The 13,109-nt window shown below is 38.8% G+C and overlaps 3 protein-coding genes across 4 annotated transcripts in view; all 3 read left to right on the top strand.

Moving 5' to 3' along the window:
* LOC140271528 (tetraspanin-2-like) overlaps nt 1–5,181 on the top strand; it is a 33,765-nt gene extending 28,584 nt beyond the window's left edge. Inside the window, exon 9 of the transcript XR_011907851.1 lies at nt 5,157–5,181. The gene's annotated coding sequence lies outside the window, so the exon portion shown is untranslated. The remainder of the gene's footprint in view (nt 1–5,156) is intronic.
* Nucleotides 1–13,109, top strand: part of arhgef3l (Rho guanine nucleotide exchange factor (GEF) 3, like) — a 165,643-nt gene that overhangs the window by 101,418 nt on the left and 51,116 nt on the right. The gene's annotated exons all lie outside the window — the stretch shown is intronic.
* The window catches only part of camkvl (CaM kinase-like vesicle-associated, like), a 40,688-nt gene continuing 28,131 nt past the window's right edge, over nt 553–13,109 (top strand). For both annotated transcript variants that reach the window (XM_072366776.1, XM_072366777.1), the window contains exon 1: nt 553–1,088. The gene's annotated coding sequence lies outside the window, so the exon portion shown is untranslated. The remainder of the gene's footprint in view (nt 1,089–13,109) is intronic.

The raw sequence follows: 13,109 nt of genomic DNA, 5'->3' as shown, positions 1-13,109 counted from the left end.
CTGAAATTGCCCTCTTTCTCCCTGAAACAGACGCACACATGCACAGAGACCAGCTCTCCCACTCAAACACACACACACACACACAAACAGGCATGCAACCACAAGGACATACAAACCCAGTATTTAGTTCCCGCGTCACTACAGTAGCCATCTGTCACTATGCAGGCACACATACAGATTTGGCTGTGTGTGTGCATCCACTGATCAGAATACACACACAAACACAAACCAGGATGCATACGGTCACATTAATTTCTTCATTCATCCAAGAAATATCTCACCCCATTGACCTTTTCGCATTGCTAGTCTGATGGATTTAGTTTGAAGCATGGATTGTTGGATCAATCTGTGAGGGGAAGAGTTTCTTTTGCCTACTTCTTTAATTTCTTGTGCTGTTTTCATCCTCTTCTTCTCTAGTCTCTTCTTCTTTCTCTCCATCCCTACCCACGTGAATCTGTCTGTCTGAGTATGCCAAAGACTGATGTCATTGTCCACCAGTGGGTTTCCAGCGTGTGGGATGACATAAACGTTGAAGTATAATCCCGCGGTTTAATCCCGACCACTCCCGATCCACTGCCTGCACACACACATACACACACACGCACACACCGGACAGCCCGAGAAACTCTTCAGAAGGGCAGACTGTTTTATTGAACCATTAAAACATGCGGGGTTTTGAGGCGGAGCGGAGGACATACATCTGAGCTTCCAAGAGCCTTTTAAAATGATCTCTTATTATTCAGAAATGCCTACCTGCTGGGCAAAGAGTGAGACAGAGGGAAACAGAGGGAGACAGAGAGATTAAAGATTATTTATTTCTCATGGGTGGGAGACAGTGAGTGAGTGGGAGGGAGGGCGGCAGTCAGAAGCAAGCAAACTAATTCTCGCCGAGAAACAGACAGTCGTGCCAGAGCAGGAGCTGCGGTTGGTTCACTCCCTGAAGCTGTTGGTACATCAACAACAATCGTTATCAGTGTCATCTGTTCAGTTTTAGTCTGTTTAGGACCAAGTAGGACCAGACTTTCTGTTGTGGATAGGGGGCTGCAAACGCACGCACCCACACTTCTCCAGAACCTCGACAACTCAAGGTAAGACGAACTTTTAAGGTGATTTATTCAATTTGTGCCACCACCACTTTGTAAGTTATGTTGGCGGTGAAAATCAGTCGATACAAAGATCTAGGCGACGTTTCCCAGTGTGCTGTTTGTGTTCGTGATGATGCGCAGCCAGCGTGCGTAAAACAGCTGCAGTGAAAATCTTCAAGGGGTTACATTAGCTCACTTAAAGATGATGGTAGTATTTTTCTTGAGCCAAAGTAAAGCTGAAACCAGCGCAGTCCATTACAGCATGATTTTTACAAATGACTGCCCATGTTTGGATCAATAGTAATGAAGTCACTCTAGATACTTTTTCTGCTTCGTGCAGCTTGAACAGGAGCTAGTTGTCTTAATATATATTTGTTATAAAAAATATATTACAACCAGACTAAAGGGACATACAATACACTTTTAAATGAAGACTTTAACTTGAAATCTCATTTGCACTTTTAAAGCTCTTAACAGAGAAAACGTAATTGTAGCATCAATTTGCTATCCACTGCAATAATTATGTTCCATTAACAAGATGTGAGTGGGATAGTTTTCAGGAAATTTAAAAAAGAGAGAAAACGCTAGATAATTGGAAGAATAAACATTGCAAGACTTGAACATTTTCGCCACCTCCTAGCTTCACTATTATTGAAGATGTTTCCTGTTTGAACTGTACCCTTCATCCACTTTAATTATACATTAAACTGTTCAAAAAGCACCAGCCACAGTAGGCTACTTTCTCACGCAAGATCAGTACACTGACTACAAGCTTAAGCTGAAATAAGGCCTGTGTTATTAAGTTTAAAGTGGGCATTTGAAATAACTGATAATACAGAAGGCTCAAATATTGAAAACCAGCCTGCAGAAATGTTTGACAATGACCGTCTGGCCAACTACTCTATTTACAGGACCGATTTAGTGGATGAGCTGCGGAAAAGGGTCAGCAGATACAATTAAACATATAAAAACTGATTAAAAATATCCTTTTCAAGCCACAATGGAAAGTGCATCATATTTCATTTTTGCCATAACTCCCAACCACCCCCATTGGCCTCATTAACTTGCTTTATATGACAGAAAAAGAGAAATATGAGAGTAAATCTAGAGTAAGCTACTACACAACTGCACCCCCGAGAGAGCATATCTGAGGTTGCTGAGCTAAGAAAGCAAACAAAGTGGAAGAGGGAAAACGTGCTTTTTGTCTCATTTGGCTTGAGATAGCTGAAATGTGCTTCCTTGCTCAGTCACTTTAGTCTGTAGAATTGACTGGCTTTGATTTTATGTAACAAGTGCGAAGAAGCTCCTATCAGACAACATTTCAGGTGCCACATCTCACACAGGTCACACCTTCCTGCTGAGCTGTCAGCTTAACAATATGCACCGTCGCTGTCGGATCACTGTACAGCTGCTTCTATCTATCTATCTATCTATCTATCTATCTATCTATCTATCTATCTATCTATCTATCTATCTATCTATCTATCTATCTATCTATCTATCTATCTATCTATCTATCTATCTATCTATCTATCTATCTATCTATCTATCTATCTATCTATCTATCTATCTATCTATCTATCTATCTATCTGTCTGTCTGTCTATCTATCTATCGAGTCTTCCTCTCGTCTTCCTTTGTGTCCGACCTCGTGTTCTTCAGTCCATCCTGAAAGCTATAGTATTTTGTTTCAACTCATCTTGCCTCATTTTGAGTTCGTGGAAAGGCCGCAGCCTAAAGGAAAAAAGGCTTTCAAATAATTTAAGTTTTTTCTTTGCGTATTATTCAGCTCGTAGCAAAAAGTCAGCCAACCTCCAGATTCACTGTCCAACCATGACAACTGACAAGTCAACACACCAAGCACAAAATTATATGTAATGTGTAATCAGGTGTTTTGTCATCACTATCCTGATGTTTGTGAAAATGGAAGATACAGCTTGAGGTATACCCAGCATCTGAATGGCTGCATTTTAAAAGTCTGATTAATTTGGACAAACCTAAACTGACTGAACCTGGATGTGCCCTCACTGGTCAGTGGAAACTGGAGGACTGATAAGAAGTGAAATCATCTTACAGTGAAATGATAACTATGACATAACATTGTACAAAGATCTGGGAGATAGGTAATGCATACATTATGTGATGAGTATCTGTTTTTGAGCAAATATTTTAGCCACAGTTTAAATCTGCTTGTTGTGGACCTGATTTTACCTCCTCTGAGTCATTTATAATTTAATTACATTTGATTGGCTGGATTTATGGTCAATAATTTATCAGCTTTAGGGGAAAGCTACGAGTTTTATTATGATTCAAACTCAAGAATGAGTTTGACAATTCTTTTAATTTAGGCTGATTTCTGAACAATTCATCAAGGGTGCTTGACATATACTTAGAGTCCCTAAGTTTAAATATTTTGGAGCATGAATATAATTATAGAAAAACAAATTAATATTTTTTTATATACACATCTCTATGGAGATTATTTCAAGATGTAATGAAAATGTATGAAATAATGATGGTTTTCCTTCATGAAACAATATGAGAAGACATTCATAAGCAACCTCATTTAGTTTTTGGAATATAAACATCACTATAGAATTATTTCTGCTTTAAATTGCTACTTTAAGCTGAATGATATTAACACCCCTTTAAATATTTTTTTGTTCAAAGTGCTAAAAGATTTAAATAACCTGAGGCACAAGGTTGTGCACATATAAATGTTGCTAAATTAAGGGTATCTCTTAACAGTGGGGACAAATAGATTAAAACTGAATTAAAGAAACGTGAAATGTGCTGACATGACATAGAAAAAGTGATGTGCTACAACTTCAAAGCAGGTTACATGTTGGTTAAGGATGTTAAAACAAAGTCACCACCTACATATGTGAAGATTCAGCATTTGTGGGTTTTTTGGTCTCTATGTACACATTAACATACATGCACACACAAAAGGCAATTCATGCACAAATGAGTCAATTCAGTCTTTATTCCAAAATGAATCCAATACAAATAGGTTTTAAACTAATGCCTCTATGTTAGAAAAATATAAAAAATGGATTTCTTTGAAATAATTATGCATACAGTACCACTGGTGCTGTGAGTGACTTAATTCACTTAAGTTTTAGCTGAAAGGAAATACTGTTACACGCTACTGTTGTGCTGGTACAAGAGTAATTATAAAAGCTTCAATGTATAAAAAGTCTAAGTCTATTAATCGCACAGCACTGGTTTTACTTGGTACTGCAGATGAAAGGCTATTTGCAGATTTTGTATTTCATCAGTAACATACCTACAAGAAGACCACCCTTGTGTCGATATTGATGATAATATCATGAAATAATATGCCATGATAGCTGATATAAGTGAATGTTGTAAACACTCTGATTCCCGTATAGCCTGGTGTGAATGTTTACCACTTTGGTTCTATTGCTGAGTCTCAGGCTTGCAGCAATTTGCAACTAGAACAGAGCTTTCTATCAGATGGTTGTCAGAGATTAAGAGGTGTATCAATCTTCAACGTGACTTCTTTAACCCTCCGTGTAATGTGGCACAGTGCTCAATGTCACTATATTTGGTGGCTATTAATGATCCTTATGTGCCACAGAGGCTTCATGAAGTAAACGTTTCAAAAAGGGAGTGATGAAAGGAATGAAGAGATGTGCTACACATTAGTACAGTTAGACAGTGACACCAACAGTAAGTTAAAAGCTTGCATTATTTTCACACGCATGGTGCAGTTACATAACAATGAGCTTGAGGACAAACTCCACACACGGCATATGTTTGTGATTTTCTTTTTTTTTTTTTTCCATAACCGAGTTTGATGCCAGAGGTTTCTCATCTGCTGCCTCCCTGCACTCAAACATTCTCATCTCAGCTGCTCCCTGAATATCTTTCACCTGAGCCCTGTGTCCAATGGTAAAATTCTGTCTATCTATCTAGATATCTTTATGTATCTATAGATAGATAGATAGATCCATCTGCAGGCTTTGATCAGTTCCGCTATATAGTACAGCTACTATGGTTAAAAGGACCAAAAGATGAAAAATAAATGCTAACAAATAAGCAACAGGTCATTAATACTCACATACAGAAGCTTATCTGTTTAAAAACACTAGACAAGCTCAATCTGTTGCAAAAAGGAGCAGGTTATACCATCAATTGTTTTGTGATAGAGTATTTTGTTGCTCTATGTTTGTTCATCAAATTTACATGGGGGAAAGTAGGCTTATTCACAGCTGCATAAACCTGCAGCTAGAAATCATGAGTTGGCAACCTATTTCTTGGATATTGTTTACAGCAGCATCTCTGTGACATGGTGGGAACACCAAACCTTGAATAATATGTGTAACTCCAAGCTATGTGTAGTGTTATAACCCTAATCATGTGTTTAACATAATCATGTATATAATTTGAAACCCTAATATTGTAGATGTAATTGCTAACCCTAAGCATTCATAATTGTACCATTTTTGAGCTTATTGTGCAATTGAAACAGTGTAGCAACCTATTTATTACACATGCACAGAGATCAGGTTGGCTTCACAGTTTGGTGCTACAAAACTAGTTGCAAAAAGATCTTGAGGTTACTGCAGGTTTCCTCCATTCATATTTTGGGTAAACATGCACAAATATCAGTTACTTTTTTCCTTTGCTGCAGGGTTTAACTGAAAAAAAACACAGTAATACAACAAGAGGAGAATTCAAACTCATTAAGTCTTCATAAAATCTTCATCCCACAGCAATATATCTTTTCACATCATCTGGAATAGATATTACATCAATGTACAGCATTTTAAAGTGAGTTGTTCTGAACAGTGTTGTAGAAAAAAAGGCATTTTTTCACCCAGCATTTTAAGGCAATCTCTTGTCATTTTTTAACTGGTCAATTAAATCCTCCAGAGAGGTTCAGAAAATAAGAACGTGTAAAGCTTTCCCATTTTTTGCCATATGTTCTAACATAGCTTTATTTGACATGTCTATTCATTTCACTCTCTACACAATTTCTACTTTTCTACTTCACATTCACAAGACAAAAAATATGCCTGCTGTTTGATGACCCTCACTCAGCGGAGTTTGACTTCTGCTTCAAAATTTTAGAAACTTCAATAATAGAAAATACAAGCGAATGACCCCACCAAGGATGGGATTTTACAGGCAGCTTAATGATTCTGATGAAAATTGGTTTTAATGCACTTTTGTGCTCTTTGTTGTACGATGCTTAATTAACCAGTATCCAAGACCTGGTAAATACATCTGTTGGGAGAAAAAAAATGAATTAGTAATGAGTTATCTGATCCCCAAGGCTTTGCAGTGTTAAAGGAAAGAGGGTCTGAAGAAAGGGAGGGGATGGAAAGAAAAGACAGATCAGAAGGCGGGAAGAAATGAGACAGAAAAAAGGACTCCATTAAAGTGGCATTCATTATCACTCACTGTGTGCTGCCCTGTCTGTCTCTCTGTTCTCATCTATAATTTCTATAATTAATCTATTTGATACTTTTCTAAATGTTTAATCTGTTAGCTTCTCTTGTTGATACCTTTTCCCTTCCTCTCCCATTGTCTCGCTCTTCCTTATTTCTCCTTATTTGTCTCTATCATTACACTGCTATGGGCACAACTGCAATGGCCTTTTACAACAGAGAAGGGAGACAGTGAAACTAGACTGTTGTAGATTTTCTTCTGCCAAATAGCCCTCTAGAGGCCAAGCAACACAGTCTAACACCCACAACCTGGCCCAATTTCACAGGTAAGTCCACTCACCTCTTAATTGGTGTTTTTCTTCATGCTGGTGCAGAGTGAACAGAACCTAATCTTGGAGCTTTGTGCTGTTCTTGCTCAATGTTTCATTGAGTTCAGCAAGAAAAGTGTCAAAAGTGGGCTAGAATCTGGGCCAGTATTCAGAAGCTGGGGCACAGATCAGAAAATGACATAAAGGGTGCAAATGAAAAAGAAAAATATGCTATACGCACAACTGAGTATAAGCCTTGTTACTGATGCAAGATGTGGAGATCAGGAATAAAAACAGAAACACAAATATAATCAGAAGTATTAATTATATCTTAAGAAGCTCTCCCTCACTGCTTGCCTGTTACATTTGTCATTGGTATTCATAATTTGTTTTTCCTTCACAAGCTTGGGGATACATTTCTCCTTATATAACACCCCAAGCTGTTGTAAAGACGGATCCAACATGTCAGTGCTTCATCAGTCCTTCAACTCTGGCTCCCCAGCCGACCATAATGGTGGCTGCCAATAGTACTTCCCCCTTATCTTCTGGTAGACGTTGCCCTGAATGGCAATAGCTAGAGCAAGCTAAAGACAGCTGCAGCAAAGTACTTCTTAACTGAAAATAATCATGATTGTGACTTTGAGCCAGAGGGAATGGTTTGTGTAGAGAGAGACTGATACAAGCAATTAAACATACTGGGAAAATAAAGAACTTTTAAAATGCAATTTCCGTTTGGCCAGTTGCAAAGTGCCAAGTGTCTTCTCTCCTCAGGGTGGCTGAAGACACAGATGGATTCAAATGATGAATTTTGGGTTTTAATGCTGTTTTATAAAGCTTAGAGGGATTTAAGAAAGATTTCTGGGATGTACAAATGTAGCACCTTGCTGCTTGCTCTAGAAAAAACAACCACAGGGGTAGGGGAGGGATGAGGGGTCAGAACTCATCTGGATTTATTGGCTCAGCTGGTCATAAAGGATGCTTTATCCTTCCATTACATTATGCGAGCTAAGATCTCTGCTAGCTACAGGTGAAATATGACCTCTCTAAAGATGCACGTTCTCATAGTCTGTCTCCCCTCCTACTTTCATCTCTGTATGCTTTGCTCTTTCGGGATGGATGAGTTTAATACTGAGGTGGGTAGAAACAGGCTGATTTCTTCACTGAAGTGCATTTTTTTTAATTTGTAGAACAAAAACCAGCATTTTCCTCATCCTCTTCTGTTTTTACCACATCTCTTCCATGTCTTTACATTTGTGTTTTTGCAGTTCTTTTCTTTCTGCCAGGTCTTTCTTATGCCCTGTCATTCAGCTACATAAAAAAGGTGGCCTAATGATTACTTGAATGCAGTAATCCATACCAGAAGATGCCAATAGGTATAGGCAGTTTTAAAATCTTGTATTCATTCTTCTGCATATTTTCTCACTTTATGCCACATGTTTTCACACATTGTAATAGCCCAGCGTTGGCACTCTGAATAAGAGCTAGAAATGCTTCCAAGACAGAAAAAAACAGTCTTCTCTGCACATCTCACTGAAATAGACCTACTATTGGATGGAGCATGGGATACAGTTTTGTCTTTGTCAGTGATTCATTACGCACAAACTCATCAATGAAAGATGAAAATAAGATAACAGTTAGGAAAACAGAATGTCTTGGCTTAAAGGAGACCCTCTTACAACTTCTACCACATGTACGAGCAGAAAAGAAACATTCAACTAAAATACATTAGAAGTTCTGCTGGGTGTTACAAAAAGCATAAATAAACTGTTCTATTTGTATGAATACTGATTTTTCATGTTTCCGTCTTAGTGTACCTGGCTGGCTTTACATAGATATGTTAAATGAGCATGATTTTTTAAAACCACATTACATTGAAAAACATATACCTTGGACCCTAATAAAGCTAAAGTTTTCAGTCTGTGTTATTTGCCTATACCGTCTCTCCCAAAGTGGATTTTTGTGAGTATTTACACCACCTCGGCTGAGTGTGTCACGATTTACGTTCTGTTTCATGTCTTGTCTCGTCATTTCCTGTTTTATTTTGAAAAGTCACTGACCTTCCCCTCTCGTTTCAGGTATCTTGCTCTTCCTCCCGTGTCAGGCGTCTGATTGTCTTCCCTGATTCCCAAGTGTTTCCACCTGTTCCCCTTGGTCCATCGTGTGTTCAAATAGTCTGCGTTTCCCTTGTCTTGTGCCAGTATGTTGTCTCTCCACATGAGCTACACTACCAGCCTTACTTTAACCCATATTTCCACAGTCATAGTTCCACGAGCTTGCAGTGAGCGATCCTCTTGCAGTGCTATCTTGTTTTGTACTTTATTCTTGTTCATAGCTTTAGTTTATTTATTTCAATACGGTAAGTTTCATAGCCTTGTTTGTTCCTCTGTTTTCAAGGAGAGATTTTTCGTTGTAACTTTTCATAGTCGCCTCCGTTAAAGGAGAGCTTTAAGTTTATAGTTAAAGTTTTCTAGTGCCTCTGTTTTTCGACTGCGTCCGTTGTTTAATTCCGCGTCGTTAGGAGAGCGTGTCTTCGTTTTGTAAAACTGTTCATAGCATTTCTGTTTTCCTCCCAGTATGGGGAGATTTGTTAACTTTCATAGCTGCGCTCGTCCTCTGCCATCGTTACTGAGGAGTTATTTTGCTCTGCCTGGAGATCGCCCTGGCTTGCTGTGCTTTGTTTGAATCCGAAAAGACGCCGCGTCTGTGTCCTGAGTCCGAGGTTCCTGACAGAGTGAACAAGTTTGTGTTCACCATGACAAAGACATTTTACAAATCAATGAGACTGGCCCCACATCATCGCAAGAGTGCCAGTGTAGCGATCTTAGGAAAGGAAAAGAAGAGACAAATTCAGTCATCCATTGAAGCTAGTATCAACTTGCAGCAGTGCCATGCAGTATCACCTACAGGCAGGCACCGGTCACCCTACATCACAAAAAGTTCAAGGATGACAACAGATCTAGTAAAACTTGCATCTGTGATAACACCCAGTCTGAACTTTACAACTGCCTGAACTAAGGTGCAATGACCAGTTCATATTTTTGCAATCAAGACTTAAGAATTGTGAGATGGTTACACTTTAGTAGGCAGTTGGTTTGTATTGGGGATTGTGGCGTCACATGAGGGGAACCACAAACAATGGGTATTAAACCGTTGACAGTGTAGTTTTCTAACCAGACCCATGTATTTTTGAACATCTAAACCTAACATGTACCTTAATTCTTACCCTGACCATGTTCTTGTAATTCCTAACTCTAAAAATTAGTGAGTTGAAGGGGAGTAGACAAGTAATCGCATTTAAAAAGTGAAATAGTGTGGGGAAAAGATCGTAAAGGATGGGATTTAAACCAGCAATCTCTTGTTGAAGGATAATGGTTTGATTACCACACACCAACCCGTCCTTTTGCCTGAACCGTAATTTTTGTCCCAGTCAAAAGTGGCAATGTGAGGGTCAGTGTCTCCACTTCACAACAGGAGTGGAGACGTCATCGGTAGTGATGGGAGCTATATCATAGGGTGCTGTGGATGGAGAAATCGCCAAATTTTTAGTCTTTATTGTGATATTGACGCATGTTTCCATGAAAAAATGTAATGACGGGTAGCATGAGAGGTTATGTTTTTATTTTCAATAGTTTGCACCATAGCCTATTCCGTAAACAAAGGAATGTTGTTATGGTGATAGCTGCAGATCTTGACCAAAAGTGTGGCTCTTGGGTGTAGCCGCCTCCATAGTTTGGCCGACATATGAACGGTAGATTTATTGCAAAATTTAACAATCATCTTGTGGAATACATTTTTACTGCTGCTCTCACTATTTGAAGTAATAATTTCCTAGATACCGTTTCTCTTTCCTGACTTTTAATGAGAAGATAAGCATAACAGCTTCTGCATGATATTGTGTAGGTCACCCTTGTACAGCCAAACAGCTCTGATCCACTGACAGGACTTCTGAGGTTGTCGTATCCAGTGTCTATCGATACTAAATTGTTTAATTCCTGAAAGCTGTAAGGTTGAGGCCTCTGTAGATTAGACTTGATTCTCTGGCAATTCTCACTGATGCTCAATTGGACTGAGAATGTGAGGGAATTTGGTGGCCAAGTCAACACCTTGAAATCTTTTTCATCTCTCTCAAACTATTACTGAGTCTAATTTGCAGTGCAGCATGGTGCCACTATCCTGCTGTAAAGGGCCACTGCCATCAGAAGATATTATTACCAATGTTTCGGTTGGTGGTACATGTTAGGTAGAACATTTGCTAAGACATCACAGCTTCTGTCTGTTTGCATTTTCCCCTTAATGCTTTCTGACTCATTTCCCAAGTGAACGATGCACACTCACCAGGCCATCCACACGCTGACAGTGGACCTTTTTTTCTGTCTTATTAGCACATGTCCACATACTGTGACTATCAGCTTTCTCTCTCTTTGCAAATTCAAAAAGCCACATATTATTCATTTAGAAGTAGAAATGCGTGGGTGTCACCCTGGAGGTTGAGGTTGGAGTCCCACCTTGTGATTCTTCTGACCAATTTAATTTCAATCAAAATTTGTTATGTACTATTGTATAGTGTCAGCTTTTTTAATTTCAGTGGTTAGATTTAGTGACTGAACCATCTGATTATTGTTGGAATAGATCATGACTTGGGTTTTGTCAAGTTATGTCCACTTTTCCTGTTTTATTCAATTAGATGATTATTTGAATTCTATATTATTTGTATTCATTTTGAGTGTCATACTCTTCACTAAGAGTATCAGACTTGAAGTTCTTTTAGGTATCTGTCCAGAAGACTTTGTTTTCAAACATTTCATTTCACATTTATTTTCACTTTCACCTGTTCTTGGGTGAGGTTTTGGCACCTGTATGATCTATAACGGTTTAAGCATAAAAAACAGCAGGTTTATGTTACTTATATTGGAAATCTCCTTTAGTTTGCTCACGGCAGGATGAGACCCACCCCATCTGCACAAAAACATACATGCCACAGACTCAGGAAAAAAGCCTGAAATGTTTTGAAAGGCACAAGAGAATTTGATGTGTGGTGTATTTCACAGCTTACCATGACATGACCACCAGGCTATAACACACATGAAAGTACTAAGTTCCATTTATTTTGGTGGATAGGATGATGTCCCACCCCAAAAATATACCCCCAAAATGCTTTGACACCCTAAGATTTTACAGCCTTTTTTGTAATCGATTTTAAACTGCTGATGAATGCCATTGCACATTTTTATGTGATATTGGGCTGCAGTGACTAGCTCCAGAAAGCAATTATTTAAAAATATGTAGCCAAGCACATCTATAATACAGTTCCACAAATTTGATCTTGAGTCACTACAGACAACCGTTCCATAACTGAGGGAACAGGGGACTGATTTCTGATTTACTAAATAGATATCTGAGGATAGATTCCTACACAAGCACACCTCCAATAGGCTCCACAGGTATACTGAATGCTTTAAGGTGTGAGCACTATACCCACACAGTGTTTAAAAATAGAGAAGGCTCTGACAGTCCTACACCAAGCTTCACAGCTGAGACCTCTCTGCTGAAATGGTCTCCAGCCTTATGACTCTTATCCAAAACTTCAATCACTTCTCCCTTCTCCTCCCCCTCTCTGCTCCTCCTCCCTTTTCTTCTTCTCCTCTCTCTATATCTCTGGGGATGGGATTTTGCTTCTATAAGTCCTCTATCACACTCAATATTTCACAAAAGCACTTTTTTTCTCTGCTCACATACATACACACTTCTGATGTTCACATGGAAGTGTCTGCAGTCTGATTCTCTTGCAGTTTTCACATCTGTCGTCTTCCATGATTTGTCTTCGTCCCTCATTCTTCCTTTTTTGTAATCATCTAAATCTTCTTTTCTCCTCTGAATGTTCCTCTTTGCCTCACACAAGTGCTAACTCCTTTTCCTCATCACTGCTGGATCCTTCTCATTTGATTTTGCCCTAAACCGAACCTCTTTGCACCCTCTTCTTTTATTTTTAACACACATCTCCTACAGTCACATTGCTGCTTTTATAATGATTCCAAGGATGCGTTTGAAAAAAGTCTTAAAGGGATTTAATTCCTCATCCATTTTTAACGCAGCCTGGATGGGCTAAACTGATACTGCATGTGGTTGTAGAGCTAGTTCCGTAACATCAGCTGAACATCAACGGTGATATGTTCAACTTGTTCCCTTAGCTTTAATAGCACACCACCAAAGTAGCACTTTTAAAGGATTAGCTGCACAGATTGCCATACAGGAAAAAAGAAACTGCTTTGTTCACCATTAACCATGCAATTTTCTTGG

Source organism: Leuresthes tenuis, unplaced genomic scaffold (genome assembly GCF_036924035.1).
Source record: "Leuresthes tenuis unplaced genomic scaffold, fLeuTen1.0.hap1 SCAF_16, whole genome shotgun sequence".
NCBI classification, from domain to species: domain Eukaryota; kingdom Metazoa; phylum Chordata; class Actinopteri; order Atheriniformes; family Atherinopsidae; genus Leuresthes; species Leuresthes tenuis.
This window is presented reverse-complemented; position numbering and strand designations above follow the sequence as displayed.